This window comes from Monodelphis domestica, chromosome 1, assembly GCF_027887165.1.
Source record: "Monodelphis domestica isolate mMonDom1 chromosome 1, mMonDom1.pri, whole genome shotgun sequence".
NCBI lineage: Eukaryota > Metazoa > Chordata > Mammalia > Didelphimorphia > Didelphidae > Monodelphis > Monodelphis domestica.
Window position 1 is genome coordinate 156,947,462 of NC_077227.1, and position 14,461 is coordinate 156,961,922.

At 41.5% G+C, this 14,461-nt stretch overlaps 1 protein-coding gene across 5 annotated transcripts in view; it reads right to left on the bottom strand.

Moving 5' to 3' along the window:
* The window catches only part of MEGF11 (multiple EGF like domains 11), a 489,358-nt gene extending 476,574 nt beyond the window's left edge, over positions 1 to 12,784 (bottom strand). For 4 of the 5 annotated variants that reach the window (XM_056808684.1, XM_007479599.3, XM_001375932.5 and 1 more), the window contains exon 1: positions 12,313 to 12,444. The gene's annotated coding sequence lies outside the window, so the exon portion shown is untranslated. Of the gene's footprint in view, positions 1 to 12,312 lie in introns of all 5 variants that reach the window. The other variant, XM_056808678.1, reaches the window with a different exon arrangement.
* Positions 12,785 to 14,461: the final 1,677 nt, after the last annotated feature.

A 14,461-nucleotide genomic window follows, 5' to 3' on the forward strand; every position in this document is an offset into this window, starting at 1 on the left:
TCAGTTCAAAATAACAAACATTTTTCAAATGGTGGTTTACAAATGTTACAAAGATTAAAAAATTTGACAGTCCCTGCCCACAAGGTGTTTTCAGTCTCCTGGGATACAACACATAAACCAAGATGTGCAAAATAATTAAAAGAGTTGATGATCTCTTAGGTCCTTTCCAATTCTAAGCTATGATTCTGAACTTAATAGGCAACAAGAACATTCAGTCACAAAACTAACCATTTCAGCTTTTCTGTCCAGGGCTTCACAGGGTTGACCCAACTGTGAGAAGGGCAAAACCATGGGAAAAGGCAGAATCTGTGAATTTTCTGGAATGTCTGTAGGAAATTTTTTTTTAATTAAACCCTTACCTTCCGTCTTGGAGCCAATACTGTGTATTGGCTCCAAGGCAGAAGAGTAGTAAGGGCTAGGCAATGGGGGTCAAGTGACTTGCCCAGGGTCACACAGCTGGGAAGTGTCTGAGGCCAGATTTGAACCTAGGACCTCCAGTCTCTAGGCCTGGCTCTCAATCCACTGAGCTACCCAGCTGCCCTCTTATAGGAAATTTTTAATCCGAGACTGGTTCCCCCCAACCACCAGCATCATTTGGTAGGTGCTCAAGGAATGCATAATTATATCAATATTAGCCCATGTAAAATATAATTAGAAAATCAGATGAAGGAAAAAATATCATACATCCCATTACTAGCCAAATGGAAAGTATTTCTGGATTTTCTATATCATCCTTATATATAGAAAACTGAGAGTAAACTATTTACAAAAGACATATTAGATTTAGAGCTAGAAAGGACATCAATGACCATCTAGCCCAAGACCCCTCATGTTATAGATCTGAAAATGTGAGGCCCAGACAGGTTATATGACTTACTGGTAAGTAAGCAGCAAAACTAGGACTCAAACTCAGGTTCTCTGACTAAATCCAGGGCTATTCTACTGTTTGGCATTATCTCTCATCTTCAGTGCCTCACATATATCCCATCCCATCAACCTTCTTAACCCCTCTCCTTTACAACTCAAAAATAAACTTTTAAAAACCCTCAAAATATTATAGATTTGGATTTAGAGATAGAAGTCATTGACATCATCTAGGTACCACTTATATCTATCTTACAATGGAGAAAAATGCAGTCTAACAAGATTAAATTAATTTGGGGGCAGCTAGGTAGCTCAGTGGATTGAGAGCCAGGCCTAGAGATGGGAGGTCCTAGGTTCAAATCTGGTCTCAGACACTTCCCAGCTGTGTGACCCTGGGCAAGTCACTTGACCCCCCATTGCCTAGCCCTTACCACTCTTCTGCCTTGCCAATACTGTGTATTGGCTCCAAGACAGAAGGTAAGGGTTAAAAAAAAAAAAAGATTAAATGAACTCCCGATCTTGACTGTTGAGGGTGGGGAGGAAGAACAGGAGCAACTCAACCAACTTTGTTATATTTCCCTCCCTTTATCCCTAATTTATATTATGATCTCAACAGTAATGCCAAATGATCGTAGTCTTAGAGCCTAAAACATGTTTCCTTTCTGGAAGGGAATGAAAATGCTCCCCAATATTAACTCAGGAAGAAAATTTGAGAGGTAGAATGAGTAATGGTACAAAGAGCATCTGGAATCAGAAGATCTGAGTTAAAATTCTATCCCTGTTATTTATTACTTGTGTGACTTTGGGGGACAAAATAGCTGGAGGAAAGGGGGAGTAAAGAAAGCAAAGGACTTTTTTCTCAAAGGACTTAAGGCAGGGGTAGATGACTTCCTTTTTTAAAGTTGTAAGATATACAGAGATTATTTCTGCAAAGTTTTATCCTTTCCCACTTCTCGCATAGTTATCAAATCAATAAATATTTATTGATAACCTACTATATTCTCAAGCTTGTATAGACCCTCAGTAGGATTCAAAAGAATATGACAATAACTGCCCTGGAAACGCTTATAATTCCACTAGAAGATAAGATGAATGTGTATGAAAGAAGAGAAAACAGTATAATATATCATTATATTATATTACATATCATTATATCATAATATATATGTATGTATGTATATATATATCATGATGATAATATATCACAAATGCTGTGGAACAGACAGGGCTTTAAGTTCGGGAGAGAAATAAACAAAGAGTATTATAATCAGAGAAAGATTCTTGGAAATAGTGAGGTTTAAGATAGACCTTGAAGAATGGGAAGGTTTGTAAAGATGAAAGTGAGAAAGGAAGGGGTCATCGGGTAAAGGAAGAGCATTCAAAGCAGGGAAAAAGAAAGAGAAATGGAACAGTTATGGCCCAATAAGGAGAATAGGTGATGTAATATAGTTATTAGCAGGTTAGTAACTGTCAGGAACAGGTGAGTTCAAGTACTGCCTCAGTCATATACTAGCTCTGCAATCATGGGTAAATCACTTAACCTCTTAATGCTACAATTCTATCAGATGGAAAACTAGACTAGATGCCAGATGGAAAGAGAAGGAGAGAGGTAAAGGGAGGGGGGATATATATCTAATTAGCATTTCTACTATACTATAACTTTGGAGGTGAGGCAGTGGCTTATTTATCTCTTCATTCCACTTCAGTTTTTAACTCAGGTCACTGGGCATAGTAGATATTAAATAAAGTTTCACTAAATGAATTTTATACATGAGGCAACTAAGGCCTAATAGATAATAAAGTTTGATAAGTATTATAAGGGTCAAATCATAGACATCCTTGAAAAACAGAGAGGAATTTGGAAAATTCTGGCCAGGTAGTTTTCAGAGGAAATCTAAATCATCAATTGCCACATGGGAAAAAAAAATCGCTAAAAATTAGAGAAATGCACATTAAAGAGACTCAGGTAATACCTCACACCCATGAGATTAGCAAAATTGACAAAAAGAGAAAATGGCAAATGCTGGAAACGCTTTGGGAAAATAGGTACACTGTTATTTGTCCTTCATTTTCAAAGAGCACTGATGACGTCATAAGGGGATGGCTTGACTTGTGCATGTATTTCAGCGAGGCAAAGTTGTACAAACTCATCAACCTTACTCTCTCTTCCAAGTCATCCATGTCCAGTGGCAAGGCAAAAGTCAAGATGACTGGCAATGGCCTGGGATGCAGTGGATGATCTTGGTGTCTTCAATGTCTGATCAAGCTCTTAAGCACTCTGCAGTACCTGCTTGAGCCAACTTTGCAACCATTGGAATAAATTGTCCTCATCTGTGCATTTTGCTAAGGGAAGTCTTCACATGCCTGGAGTAATACTCTGCTCACTCACAGATGGGACTGAGACCTGTCAGTTACCCTCAACCTGTTTTATGCTGAGATGATTATACCATAGTATGGATGCTTCACATACTACAGCTTCTTGGTGCTACAGGTGAGAATTGGGTGAAAGGAAGACATCAAAGAGTTCAGTGAGCCCTTATAGCAGAGGTGCTAGTCCTCCCTGACCACCTCTTACAGCCCATATACTTCCAACTAATAGAGCTGTGAACTATTCCAGTCATTCTACACCTCCCCAAAAGTTATTAAAGTACATATCCCTTTTCCAAAGAAATCAGCACTAGATTTATAACACTAATGAGATCAAAGAAGAAAAGGATCCATGTGTTCAAAAATGTAATAGAAGCTTTTTATGGGATTAAAGAATTTAAAATCAAGGGAGTTCATACCCTCAACTGAGAAATGGCTGAACAAAGTATAATATGTGAATGTAATGGGTTACTATTGTGCTGTAAGAAATGATGAATGGGACAGTTTCAGAGGAACCTGAGAAGACTTGCATGAACTGATACAGAATGAAATGAGCTGAGCCCAGAGAACAATAACCAAAAATTCCAATCATGAATCATGATCCAACATGCTGCCCATCTCTAGGTGCAGAATGTAGACTGACCCATGGCCAATGGGGGAATCTGCTCTGCTTAGCAATGCATATTTGTTACAGGATTTTATGGGAATAGGAGGAATGAGTGGGAGGGAGAGAAAATAAGATTTTTGTATGCTGAAAAAAATTAATAAAACATTCTGACTAAACTATAGTTTTATTCCAACTAAGAAGAGTTTTTTAAAATGATGGTTCCACAAAGAACTGTTTTCCATTAATTTGGGAATGACTGAATAAAATATGGTATATGAATGATGGAATGGACAATTCCAGAGAAACCTGGGAAGACTTATATGAACTGATGAATAAAATAAGCAGAAACAGGAGAACAATGTATACAATGACTGCAATAATTTAAAGGAAAACAATTGAAAGACAGAATTCTAATCAATGCATGACTAAACATGACTTAAGAGGGCTAGTGGTGAAGCATTTCTCCTTCCTCTGAGCAGGAAAATAGTAGGTAGTGATGGCATGTACAAAATGAAGTGTACATTGTGAAAGACGTTCAATGTGTTCATCTATTTTGCTTACCTGGTCCTTTTTTATTTTTTATTTTTTGCTACAAAAAGTTTTCTATTGGGTGGGGAGAAGTCATCAGGAAGTAACAGTGATGTTAAAAGAAAAAAGAATCTCTAAAGAATATTGATTTTATTTTAAAATAAATTTTATTGATGCTTTTTGTTTTTACTTCACAGTCATTTCTGCCCAACCAACACACACACACACTACATACAGTAACCGAATTCTCACTTGTAATAAAAAGAGCAGCAAAAACAAATGTATATAACAATGAACTGAACATCCTGGCCTCTCTATGAAGGGGAAAGAGATATGTTTCATTACCTATAGGACATTGCTTTAGAGGAGAAAAAAAATAAATATTGTAAACAACCCAAAATCAATGGTAAAATACAGTAGCATTAAGTAAAATGTGTGTAATGGGTTTTTTGCACAGAAGTCACTTAAAAGTTACCATTAGGATTTTCTGACTGGAAGGAAGAGGTGGGCCTGCCATCGGATGAAAGTGAGTGATCATTTCAGCAAGGGTACTGACACCCCAAAGATCCAAGAGAAGAGCTTCCCTCCCATTAAGCAAATCATCTCCAGAGGATTTTGGTAAGAAATCTGGACCAGGATTATGCTGTATAAATCACAGATATTTGAAAATATCTGTACTATCTGGTAGCAGTGTGCTGGATAAATTGGAGAAGGAGAGACTGGAGACAGGAAAACTAATTCAAAAGCAATTGCAATGGTCCAGCTGTGAGGCACTAGGGTAGAAACTAGAATGGTGGCAATAGAAATAGAAGGACCAGCATGCTAAAGGCATTATGAAGGAAAAACTAACAGGACTTAGTGAATAATTAGATTGGAGAGAGGAGGATTAAGGAGAGAAGAGAAGGGTGACTTGGTTATTCCATGGACATAAATATAAAGGGCAAGGAGATAATTTGGGGGGATTGCAGGACATCCTAATAGAAATGTTGAGTGGGTGATATGAGGTTTGAGAGACATCTGGATGAGAATATAAATTATGAACACTACCAAATTGTTTGAAGCTGATGAACCTGATCCTTTCTAGAAGTTGTAGAATAAGAGAAACAGCTGTATTGGTCTTTTCCCAGAACCTTACTTTCTGGTACTTTTTTGCCTACATTTACACTCACTAAATCATTTTGACTGAAATAAGTCAATGTAAAAATGTATACAAACACAGCTGTAAATATGATCCATTCCATACCTTAATAATCCCATTTTGCAGATAAGCAAATTAAAGCAAGGAAAAGTATCGGTTAGAATCATGTCATAGCAAATCACAACTTGAATGCCAACGTCATAGGTTCACAGGTTTATAGCTGGAAGGACCCTTACAGCTCATGTAGCCCAAACCTCTCCATTTACCAATGAGAGTTCTGAGGCCCAGCGAAGTTAAATGACTTGCCCAATGCCTCATAAATAGTGAGTGTCATAAGCAGGATTTAAACCCAGGTCATAAAACTCCAAAATCTGGGCTCTTTCCATATTATGGCAGAGTCTCAGTTCTCTTCACTAAGCAGGACCAAGAGAAATCAAAGATTGAAGACAAACTCAAGTCTTATATTCTCTATCAAGGAAGACATCATGAAGGAATTGAAAGAGTCCTGAATTTGGAATCAGAGGATCTGAGTTCAAGTTCTGACTCTGCCTCTTTACTACCTTTGTAAACTTGGGCAGGTCTGGAACCACTCATCTGTAAAGTAAGTGGTTTGGACTAGGTGATCTTTAAGGTCCTTCCACGTTTAAATCTATGTTCCTAAGCCTTCCCTGACTATTCTGGCCCTCAATGATCCCTCTTTCATCTACAATCCTATAGTACTTACAAGTCTACCCCACAATTTAGCAGTTAATCACATACAAAAATTGTTCTCTAATTGTTTCATATGTCTTACTCATATTTCTATAGCAAAATAATAATCTTCTTGGGGGAGAGACTGTTTTTAATATTCATATCAACTACCCAACAAAAGAAATCTATTAAGCTTTTATTCTACATTTAGCAATCATGCTGGGGAACACAGAAATAAAAGATTAAGTCCATGTCTTCAAGAGCCCTACATGCAATCTTTCTCCCACAGCACTCCATATTGGGATATATATCATTGACTCTAGAGCTATAAAACATGGTTGAGATATCGTAATCTAATCCCTACATGTTATGCATGAGGAAACTAAGGCTCAGAGAAATAAAGTGACTTGCCTAAGGTCACACAATAGCAAATAGGTTCCAAATTCAGGCTCTTTGACTTCAGATCCAAGTTATTTCCAATATGCCCTATTTCCTTGCCTTTGGCACTATGTTCATGGTAAGAAAGCAAATATTGATTGATCCTCTCCTTGGTTTTGACAGTTCTGACATCTTTTTGGCCCAGAGTACAAGCTCGCTGAAGGCGTGAAACAGTTTCATTTATTTGTCTTTTTATCCCTATCGACTAGTATACAGCATATAGTAGGCACTTAATAAATGTCCTTGACTGATTATAGCCTATCCTCTTGTTTTCCTTTTAGATCTCAAGCTGACCATAAGGTGAAAGCCTTGTCTTCTTTGGGGCACTTAACTATATTTCACCTCAATACTTTAGGGTCAGACTGAAATTTAGCTTCTTGCTCCAGGAATAGATCTATGTTGAATGTGCATAATTATGGTAGCAGCCTTTATTTGCTACAAAAACATGGATTTTTTTGCTTCTTCTCAACTGTAAAATAATCAATAAATAGAATCCAAATGAAAAATGCCAACATTTAGGAGAACAACTCTTTTATGGTTCTCTTCCTTTTGGGTCTAATTAACACTTCAGGGATAAACTATGTTGTTACATTTTACTAAACTAACTCAGCTGAGATAAAACTCTAGTTCTTTTCTCCTCCTATTGAGAAATCACTTTCATCAGACAAACAGGTGAGATGAAATTTCAAAACATTGTTAAGTCTTTAAAAATCTCAAAATTGAAATTCTTAACAAAACAACCTTTAAATGAATAGTGTGGACTTGATTCAACTACAATGTGTTCCTTTCTGTATAATTTTTCCTTGCTTCTCTAAGGAGAGTCTGTCACATAGTAACTATCAAATAAAGAAGCAGCTATCTCTCTGGCTGTTTCTTTCTCTAATGAAAAAGACATGCCTTTTGGACAATGACCACCCAGTCCATGAAAGTTTCATGAATCACTTTCAGAGTAGATGACACCCTTTCAATTATAATATTGCTATAATAAACCCCCACTGAGCCATAGGCATGAAACTTACATCCAACAAATGGTGTCTATTTATTCCCTAATTATGTAGCAATGTATTCTCTTCCTCTGTTGATGAAGATAAAATATTCCTTTAATTCTATGGCCTCCCGGGGTGAGGAAGGTAGGCTGCATACTGCACATCGCCAAGCCCTGAGAGGCTGATCTCTAAATTATAATTGTAGTTCTGGGTTCTGCTAATGAAGAGCTGAGTGATCTCAAGAAAGACAGTCACCTTCTCTGTGCCTTCAACCCTTTGATCTAACAGCTAAGAAGGAGAAATGGCTGGATTAATTGAATCAGAACCAAAAGACTCCTGGAGGCACCTATCTTTGCTTGTTTTCAGTTTCTGGGATCCCGTGATCTGCCTTGGACTCAATTCAGCCACTTGTAAAATCCCATGAGAGACAGTGTGGGGAGCTGAGAGGTAGACTAGAAGTTAGAAAGGCTTGCCTTCAAACCTTATTTCTTAACACAAACTGGCTGAATGACCCCAGACAATTCATTTAAATGATCATTGCCACCAGGAATTTTCTAAGATGCAGAGCTGGTTAGGATTCACCTTAATAAGGGGTGTTTCTTCATTGTAAATTCCTTATACCAATGAAATCTCAGGTCTGATCCAAAAAAATAATGGGATTATGGACTTCAAAAATGCAGCTGTGGGAGCCAGGCACTACAAAGTACCTTTCTTTAGGCGTATAATATCAAGTCATTATTACTGTTACCACAGTCCCTTTCTACTCTGCCAGAAGTACTGTTTGCCAAACGATTTGAGAGTCCCTGGTGGAAGGTCATAAATACAACTTTCTCTTCCTTATCCATAGCAACAAGAAGACTGGATCATTTGAACCCACAGATATTCTCCAAACTTCATCTCAGTCAACAGCTTTTACCATCAAGCTTTTAATCAGAGCTAGGCATAAAGAGGTTGGAAGCTTTGTTTAGAGGGAAAAGCACTGGATTTGGAGTTTGGATTACTCAAATTGAAATCCTTCCTCTCATACTGACTAGCTCTGTGATGGCGGGCAAATGACTTCACTCCTCTGAGCACCTATTTCTTCTTCTTTAAAACAGATATAATAATACCAGGAGCATCTCCCAGAATTGATGTGAGGATCAAGTGAGACAGCAAGGTATATAAAGTACCCTACAAGACTTAAAAGAGCTCTAGAAATGTCAGCATATCCAAGAGGGACAGTTTGGTGCCAAAGAAAGATTACTGTGGCTCTAGAGTCCGGTGACCTGACTCCAAATCCTACCTCTGCTACTTAATACATGTGTGACCCTGAGTCACACCTTAGCCTTCCTTGAGCTTCAGTTTCATCACCATCCATGGTTAAGTTGAACCAGATGGCCTTTACAATCTATGCCAGCCCTTTATCTATGACCCTATGATTTTATCTTTCCCCAATTAGACCACTGGCTCCTACCAGGTCACATCATGTATCTAATCTATGACAGTTCCCTACACATAGTAGATACTCAATAAATGCTTGCTGTTGAGGAGGAACAAGGAAGTGATCAAAATTGAAAAAAAACCCAACAACAACAAACAAACCAACAACTCCCCATTGAATCAATAACATCTAATCATACCACTTGCCCATCCTACCTCAGAACCTAACCAAAGGCTGTTGGATAGTAAAATTGGAATATGAGTTCCATAGCAAGCTCTATATTTACAGAAGGCAAAAGTTTAGGCAAACCAGGTTAAGTGACTTGCCCAAGGTCATAAACTAGGAAATGTCTGAGGTTATATTTGAACCCAGTACTTCCTGACTGTACCTGTGGCATTCTATCCGCTATGCCACCTAGCTGCCTCATTGTGCTCTCTTTACAGTCCCATATTAAAGTCTACTTCTTATCCCTTAAGATACATATCTTGGGCTTTCTCACCTCTGGACCTTTGCTCATATAATTCAAACTACCTGGAGTGCTCTTAAATTTCTGCACATTCAAAGCTTAGCTCAAGGCCCATCTCTTCCAATAAGTCTCCAATTACCTCACAATGCAAAAGAAATTTCTCTCTCTGAAGTCCTATACCACTTACGAGTGGCACTTAAATACAATATAAAGTAGTCCTTTTCTTCTCTACTAATTCATAAGATTTAGAGTTGAAAATCCCTGGGAGGCAACCTATCGGTCACAAGCATCCCTGTACTATGCTAGCCTGTCGCTGGTACTTCACAGGAGCTGAATCAGTATTTGTTTAGGTCAAGAACAATTCTTGAATCACCAAAAATTAGTTGATATTTCTATAGTACTTTAGAGTTCAAAAATCCCTTCACCAGCAACAACCCAGGGAGGGCAGTATCACCTTGTGATTCCCATTACTGATGAGGAAAAGGAGGCTTAGAGAGGTTCTGACTTAGCCAAGGTCATACAGATAATAAGGGGTAGAACCAGGATTCAAACCTAAGGTCTATCATTCCAAGTCTAAATTCCATCTACTGGCTTCCTAGTATACCAGTTGTAGAATAACTAGAACTCAGTGAGTCCCCCTTCATCATCCAATCAAGTGCAGTTCTACATCACAAAGACTTAGCCTCCAAACTGTCCTCACTGGAGTCATGAGTTAGCTCACACTTGACTCCATTTCCATTTAAAAATCTAAATTTATGTTAATTTAAGAGATACTATCTGTCACTCATACATAATGTCACATCTGGACTGCATTCCACAGAATACTTGCCAGTTGACCTGTGACAAGGTCCAGTCTCCCAGAGGATGCCCTCCTAGGTTCTAGGGGAGCATGGGACCTCTCCACAAAGCTTTTGGCTGCTATCCCATTATCCTGAGTTATATTACCCTATGAGGACCAGATGGAAAATCTACCAGTGGTCTCTTCACTGAGACCTCCTCCTCCAGAACAAAGAAAGCTGGAGTTCAAATTCTTCTATAAAGAACTCCGACATGAGTTCCCAAGAACTAGGCTTTTTAGCTCCTTCTCCTTCAGAGGATTCATTCATTCCTCGAAGGAAACAGTTTTCTTGCCTTGTCCCCAAATCAGTGCTATCCAACTTGCAAACAGCCTCCCAGTCCACCTTTTTGCCTACCCAACACCCTCCAGTAACCTCTGCTTCTGCTTCCCAGAGGTCATGGGTCCCCTCTCAGAGAGGACGGCCTCTGAATCAGACTTTCTAGTCTCCGATGCCCCCAAAGAATCACCAAAATTAAAATCAAAACCTGTTCACCCAACCAGAGACTACTCTCCTTTCTTCTCTCCCCTGAGGGGATGCCCGCGTTTAACCACTTAGTGACACGTCTTTTGGAAAAGAAAACGTGAATGGGGGGCCGGGATGGGGGACAAAGCATTTGGGCTTCAGGGGAATGGCTCTGGCCACTGAGCCACAGAACTGAGGTGCCCTGTTAACGGGAAGTAGCCAGGGCAGCCCGAGGCTGCGGAGGAGCCCACAGCACTGCTTGGCAGCTCTTTGCTCGAAGACACAGAGATGCCCGAGTCTCAAACACAAACCCGTGTTTGTCCCCATTAGAAACATTCTGGATTCGAAATCATTATTATTTCAATATTTCAACTCTCCGTGTTCTCATCGGTGGGGGGAATTTCTCCCCCATCCCCTTCACCCCCTCCCCCGCACCGCAACAGATTGCAACCTCTCCGTGCCTTAGTAGGCGGTCTTCACGAGTTGCTGTGGCCAAAAAACATTTTTTTAATTATTTTTTAAAATCACCCAGTGACTCACCTTCAGGGCTACAATTACAAAATAAATAAACCACATTTGGAAAGCCAGCTTCATTTTTGGAACACGGAGAGGTCAACATCCTTGTACCCCCTTCTCCAAGTACCACCCCACCAAGAGAGGGGAAAAGTTAGGAACTCGGGATCTACTCTCCGTGTGCAGTCGGTTCTCAAACCAGCCATGAAAAGGCGTTTTAGCTGGGGAGACACGCTGCTACTGCCTCGGTTCCCTCCCGATCTCCAAGACCTCCTCAAACCCTTCACTCTGGGTCCCCACTCTGGAAGGGTGTAGGAATCGCGGGGAGTGGGTCATGACAGAAGAGAAAGAAAGACGGCAGTGGGATGGGGGGAGTATTTTTCCTCTTCTTGCCTGCAGAAACGAAGTCACGGAAGGACCCCCCAGGAGCAGAAATGGGGAAGGTGCTCTGTTTCTGATACCCGAGGCGAGAGGGCTCCCAGCGCCGCCTGCGGACCCGCGTCAGCGGCTTGCCCAGCCTCCCGAGGCGCCCCAACCTCCGGGCCGCCCACTGGAAACCACGGGGCTGCGGCTTTGCCAGCGTTCTCTCTTTCGGCTTCTTTCCCCCACGTGGAGGGAAGCCTCAACCACCCGCACGCAGCTGCGGGGACGCCCCAAGTCCGGGCGGGTTCTCCGGCTGGCATCCCTACAACTGAGCCCCCTTCCTTATCGGCTCCCCCGCACGCCCAGATCCTTACCGGACCCCCAGGCTCCTTCCTCCCCAAGCTTTGGTCACGATCCCAGACCCTCCCTGCAAAACTCGAGTACCGCATCCTGGATCGCGGGATGAACCCAAGAGAGGCGGCAAGGGCACTGAGTAGGAGGCAAGAGGCGGAGGTGCGGGGCAAAGTTAGTCTGGAACCAAGCCCCAGAGACCTTTTATCCCTAAGCCCCAATCCCTTCGCTCCCCATTCAAGAACTCTGCTTTCCCCGGGTGCCGAGGTCCATCACTTACCTGCCCTGGCGGTTCGGGGCCGGTCGGGTGTTCTCCAGAGGCAAGTAGCCGCAGCCAGGAGATGCAGAGAGCTCCGAAGCCTGGTTACCAGCAGAGTAGACCAGGGACTCTGCAACCGGCCCTGCGAGCTGGAAGCTGGAGCAGCGGCTGCAGCTGTTGCCGCTGCTGCCGAACAAGCCCCCACCCTTTCCCCCGTCCCTCTGTCCCTCCCTGCTGCCGCCCTCCCTTCCCTCTCAGCCACCCCTTTCTTCGCTCTTTTTTTCCTTTCTTCCTCTTTTGCTCTCCCTTCTCGATTCTCTCTGCCCTTCCCTGGGCTCTAGTCATCTACCTCCCAGTCTCTCTCATTTCTGTTCCTCTCCCTCAGTCTCTCCCTTTTTCTCCATTTCTGTTCCTCCCTCCCACCCTCTCCCCGCCTCTGAGGGCTCGGAGTTGCGGGTGTCCAAGCGGCGTCGACTCAACCACGCCGCTGGCTAGTCCGGCCGAGGGGCGGGGCGGACCGCACGTGGGAAGGGATGGGAGGGGGAACCTAAGTGAGCCCCGGGTAAAGCCCGCACCTGAGCCACCGCCAACCGAAGAGTACACGAGGGGCTTAATCTAGATCTGGAGCAAGAGGAAGAATAAGAAGGACCAGAAGAGAGAAGGGAAAAGGGCAGGACATCATTAACACACTAGGAAGACTGGTGTCAAGGCTAGAAGGTCCAAGAATGGGACAGGGGACAGAGAAGCCTTGTTTTTCTCATCTATAACTCTCTTTTTCTCTCCGTTATTTCCTACCCCTCCCCCTCCTCCCCCCCCCGCCTCAGGCTTCAACTTAAGCCTTCTTTCTTTTGCCACTGCACCAATGCTGTCAATGTTTCTCTGCCTCCTCCTTCCTCCCCACTCCCTTTAAAAATAAAAATAAAGATTTGAAAGGGCCATGGGGATCATCTGCTTCAATCCCCTTAATTTCACTGTTAGTCCTAGAAGAAAAGAATATAGCCTGCTCAGCCCCGTAGGGCTCAGCGGAGAATTAGGCAGACTTCTCAGTTCCCTACCTCCTACCAGAGAACTGGAATGACAGGGAAAGAAGGGATAGTCCTTACAGAGACATGAATAGCTGCAGAGTGCAGTGTTCTTGTGTAGTTTGTCCCTTTTCCCTTGGACTAAAACAAGAAAAAAAGTAAAATCAAAACCCTGAAGGACCAAAGCATTCATAATAGGACTTTCCACATCTGCAGCCCAAATTATTTACTAACAAAATCTCCAATTCATTCTGAGACATTTAGAAACAGCTTCAGTGCCTAAACATTAAGCCCTCTGGAATCCACATAGAATTCACATAAAATCTCTCTCTGGGTAGTATCTGAAAAGGGCCCCAGAACACTTCCTTCTTTTACCCCTTTTATCCACTGAGCCACCTACTGCCCCTTTTCTTCTACATTTTAAAGGATGAAATTGTCATTAAGGAAAATGAGGACCTGCTTTTGTCTGAGGGAGTCCAAAATGTCCACATAAATGAAGGTTCTCATCATTATTGTCTTATAGCAACTTGTTGGTTTTGTGGTCTATTTTCTAAACTCATTATCTATTTCCTCTTTCTGTCCAGGTGGTCTGTGGACTATTCTGATGTCAATGTTGCTTCTGTTACTTATTTCATTGATCTTCACTCAAATGTTCTTCACTGTCTTTCCATCTCACTGGTACAAGGATTTCTTCACATGAATAATAATAATAATAGCTAACATTTATGTAGCTCCTACTATAAACCAGGTACTCTACTAAGCACTTTATAAATACATGCAGGGGGAAGTTAGATGGCTCAGTGGATTAAGAGCCAGAACTAGAGATGGGAAGTCATAGGTTCAAATATGACCTCATATACTTCCTAGCTGTGTGACCCTGGGCAAGTCACTTAACCCCCACTGCCTAGCCCTTACCACTCTTCTGCCTTAGAACCAATATACAGTATTGATTCTAAGAGGGAAGGGAAGGTTTAAAAAAAATAAATACATGCATACTTTTTTTAAAATACAGTGTTAGACTATTTTGTCTCCTTTGCCTCTTTTGTTCCTTTTAAATAAGTTATGCCTTCTTTTCCAGAGAATTAGTTCAGTCATGGGTTCCATCCTCCTATTGATACCTACAAAGTCATTTGCTTCCTTGTATGAAA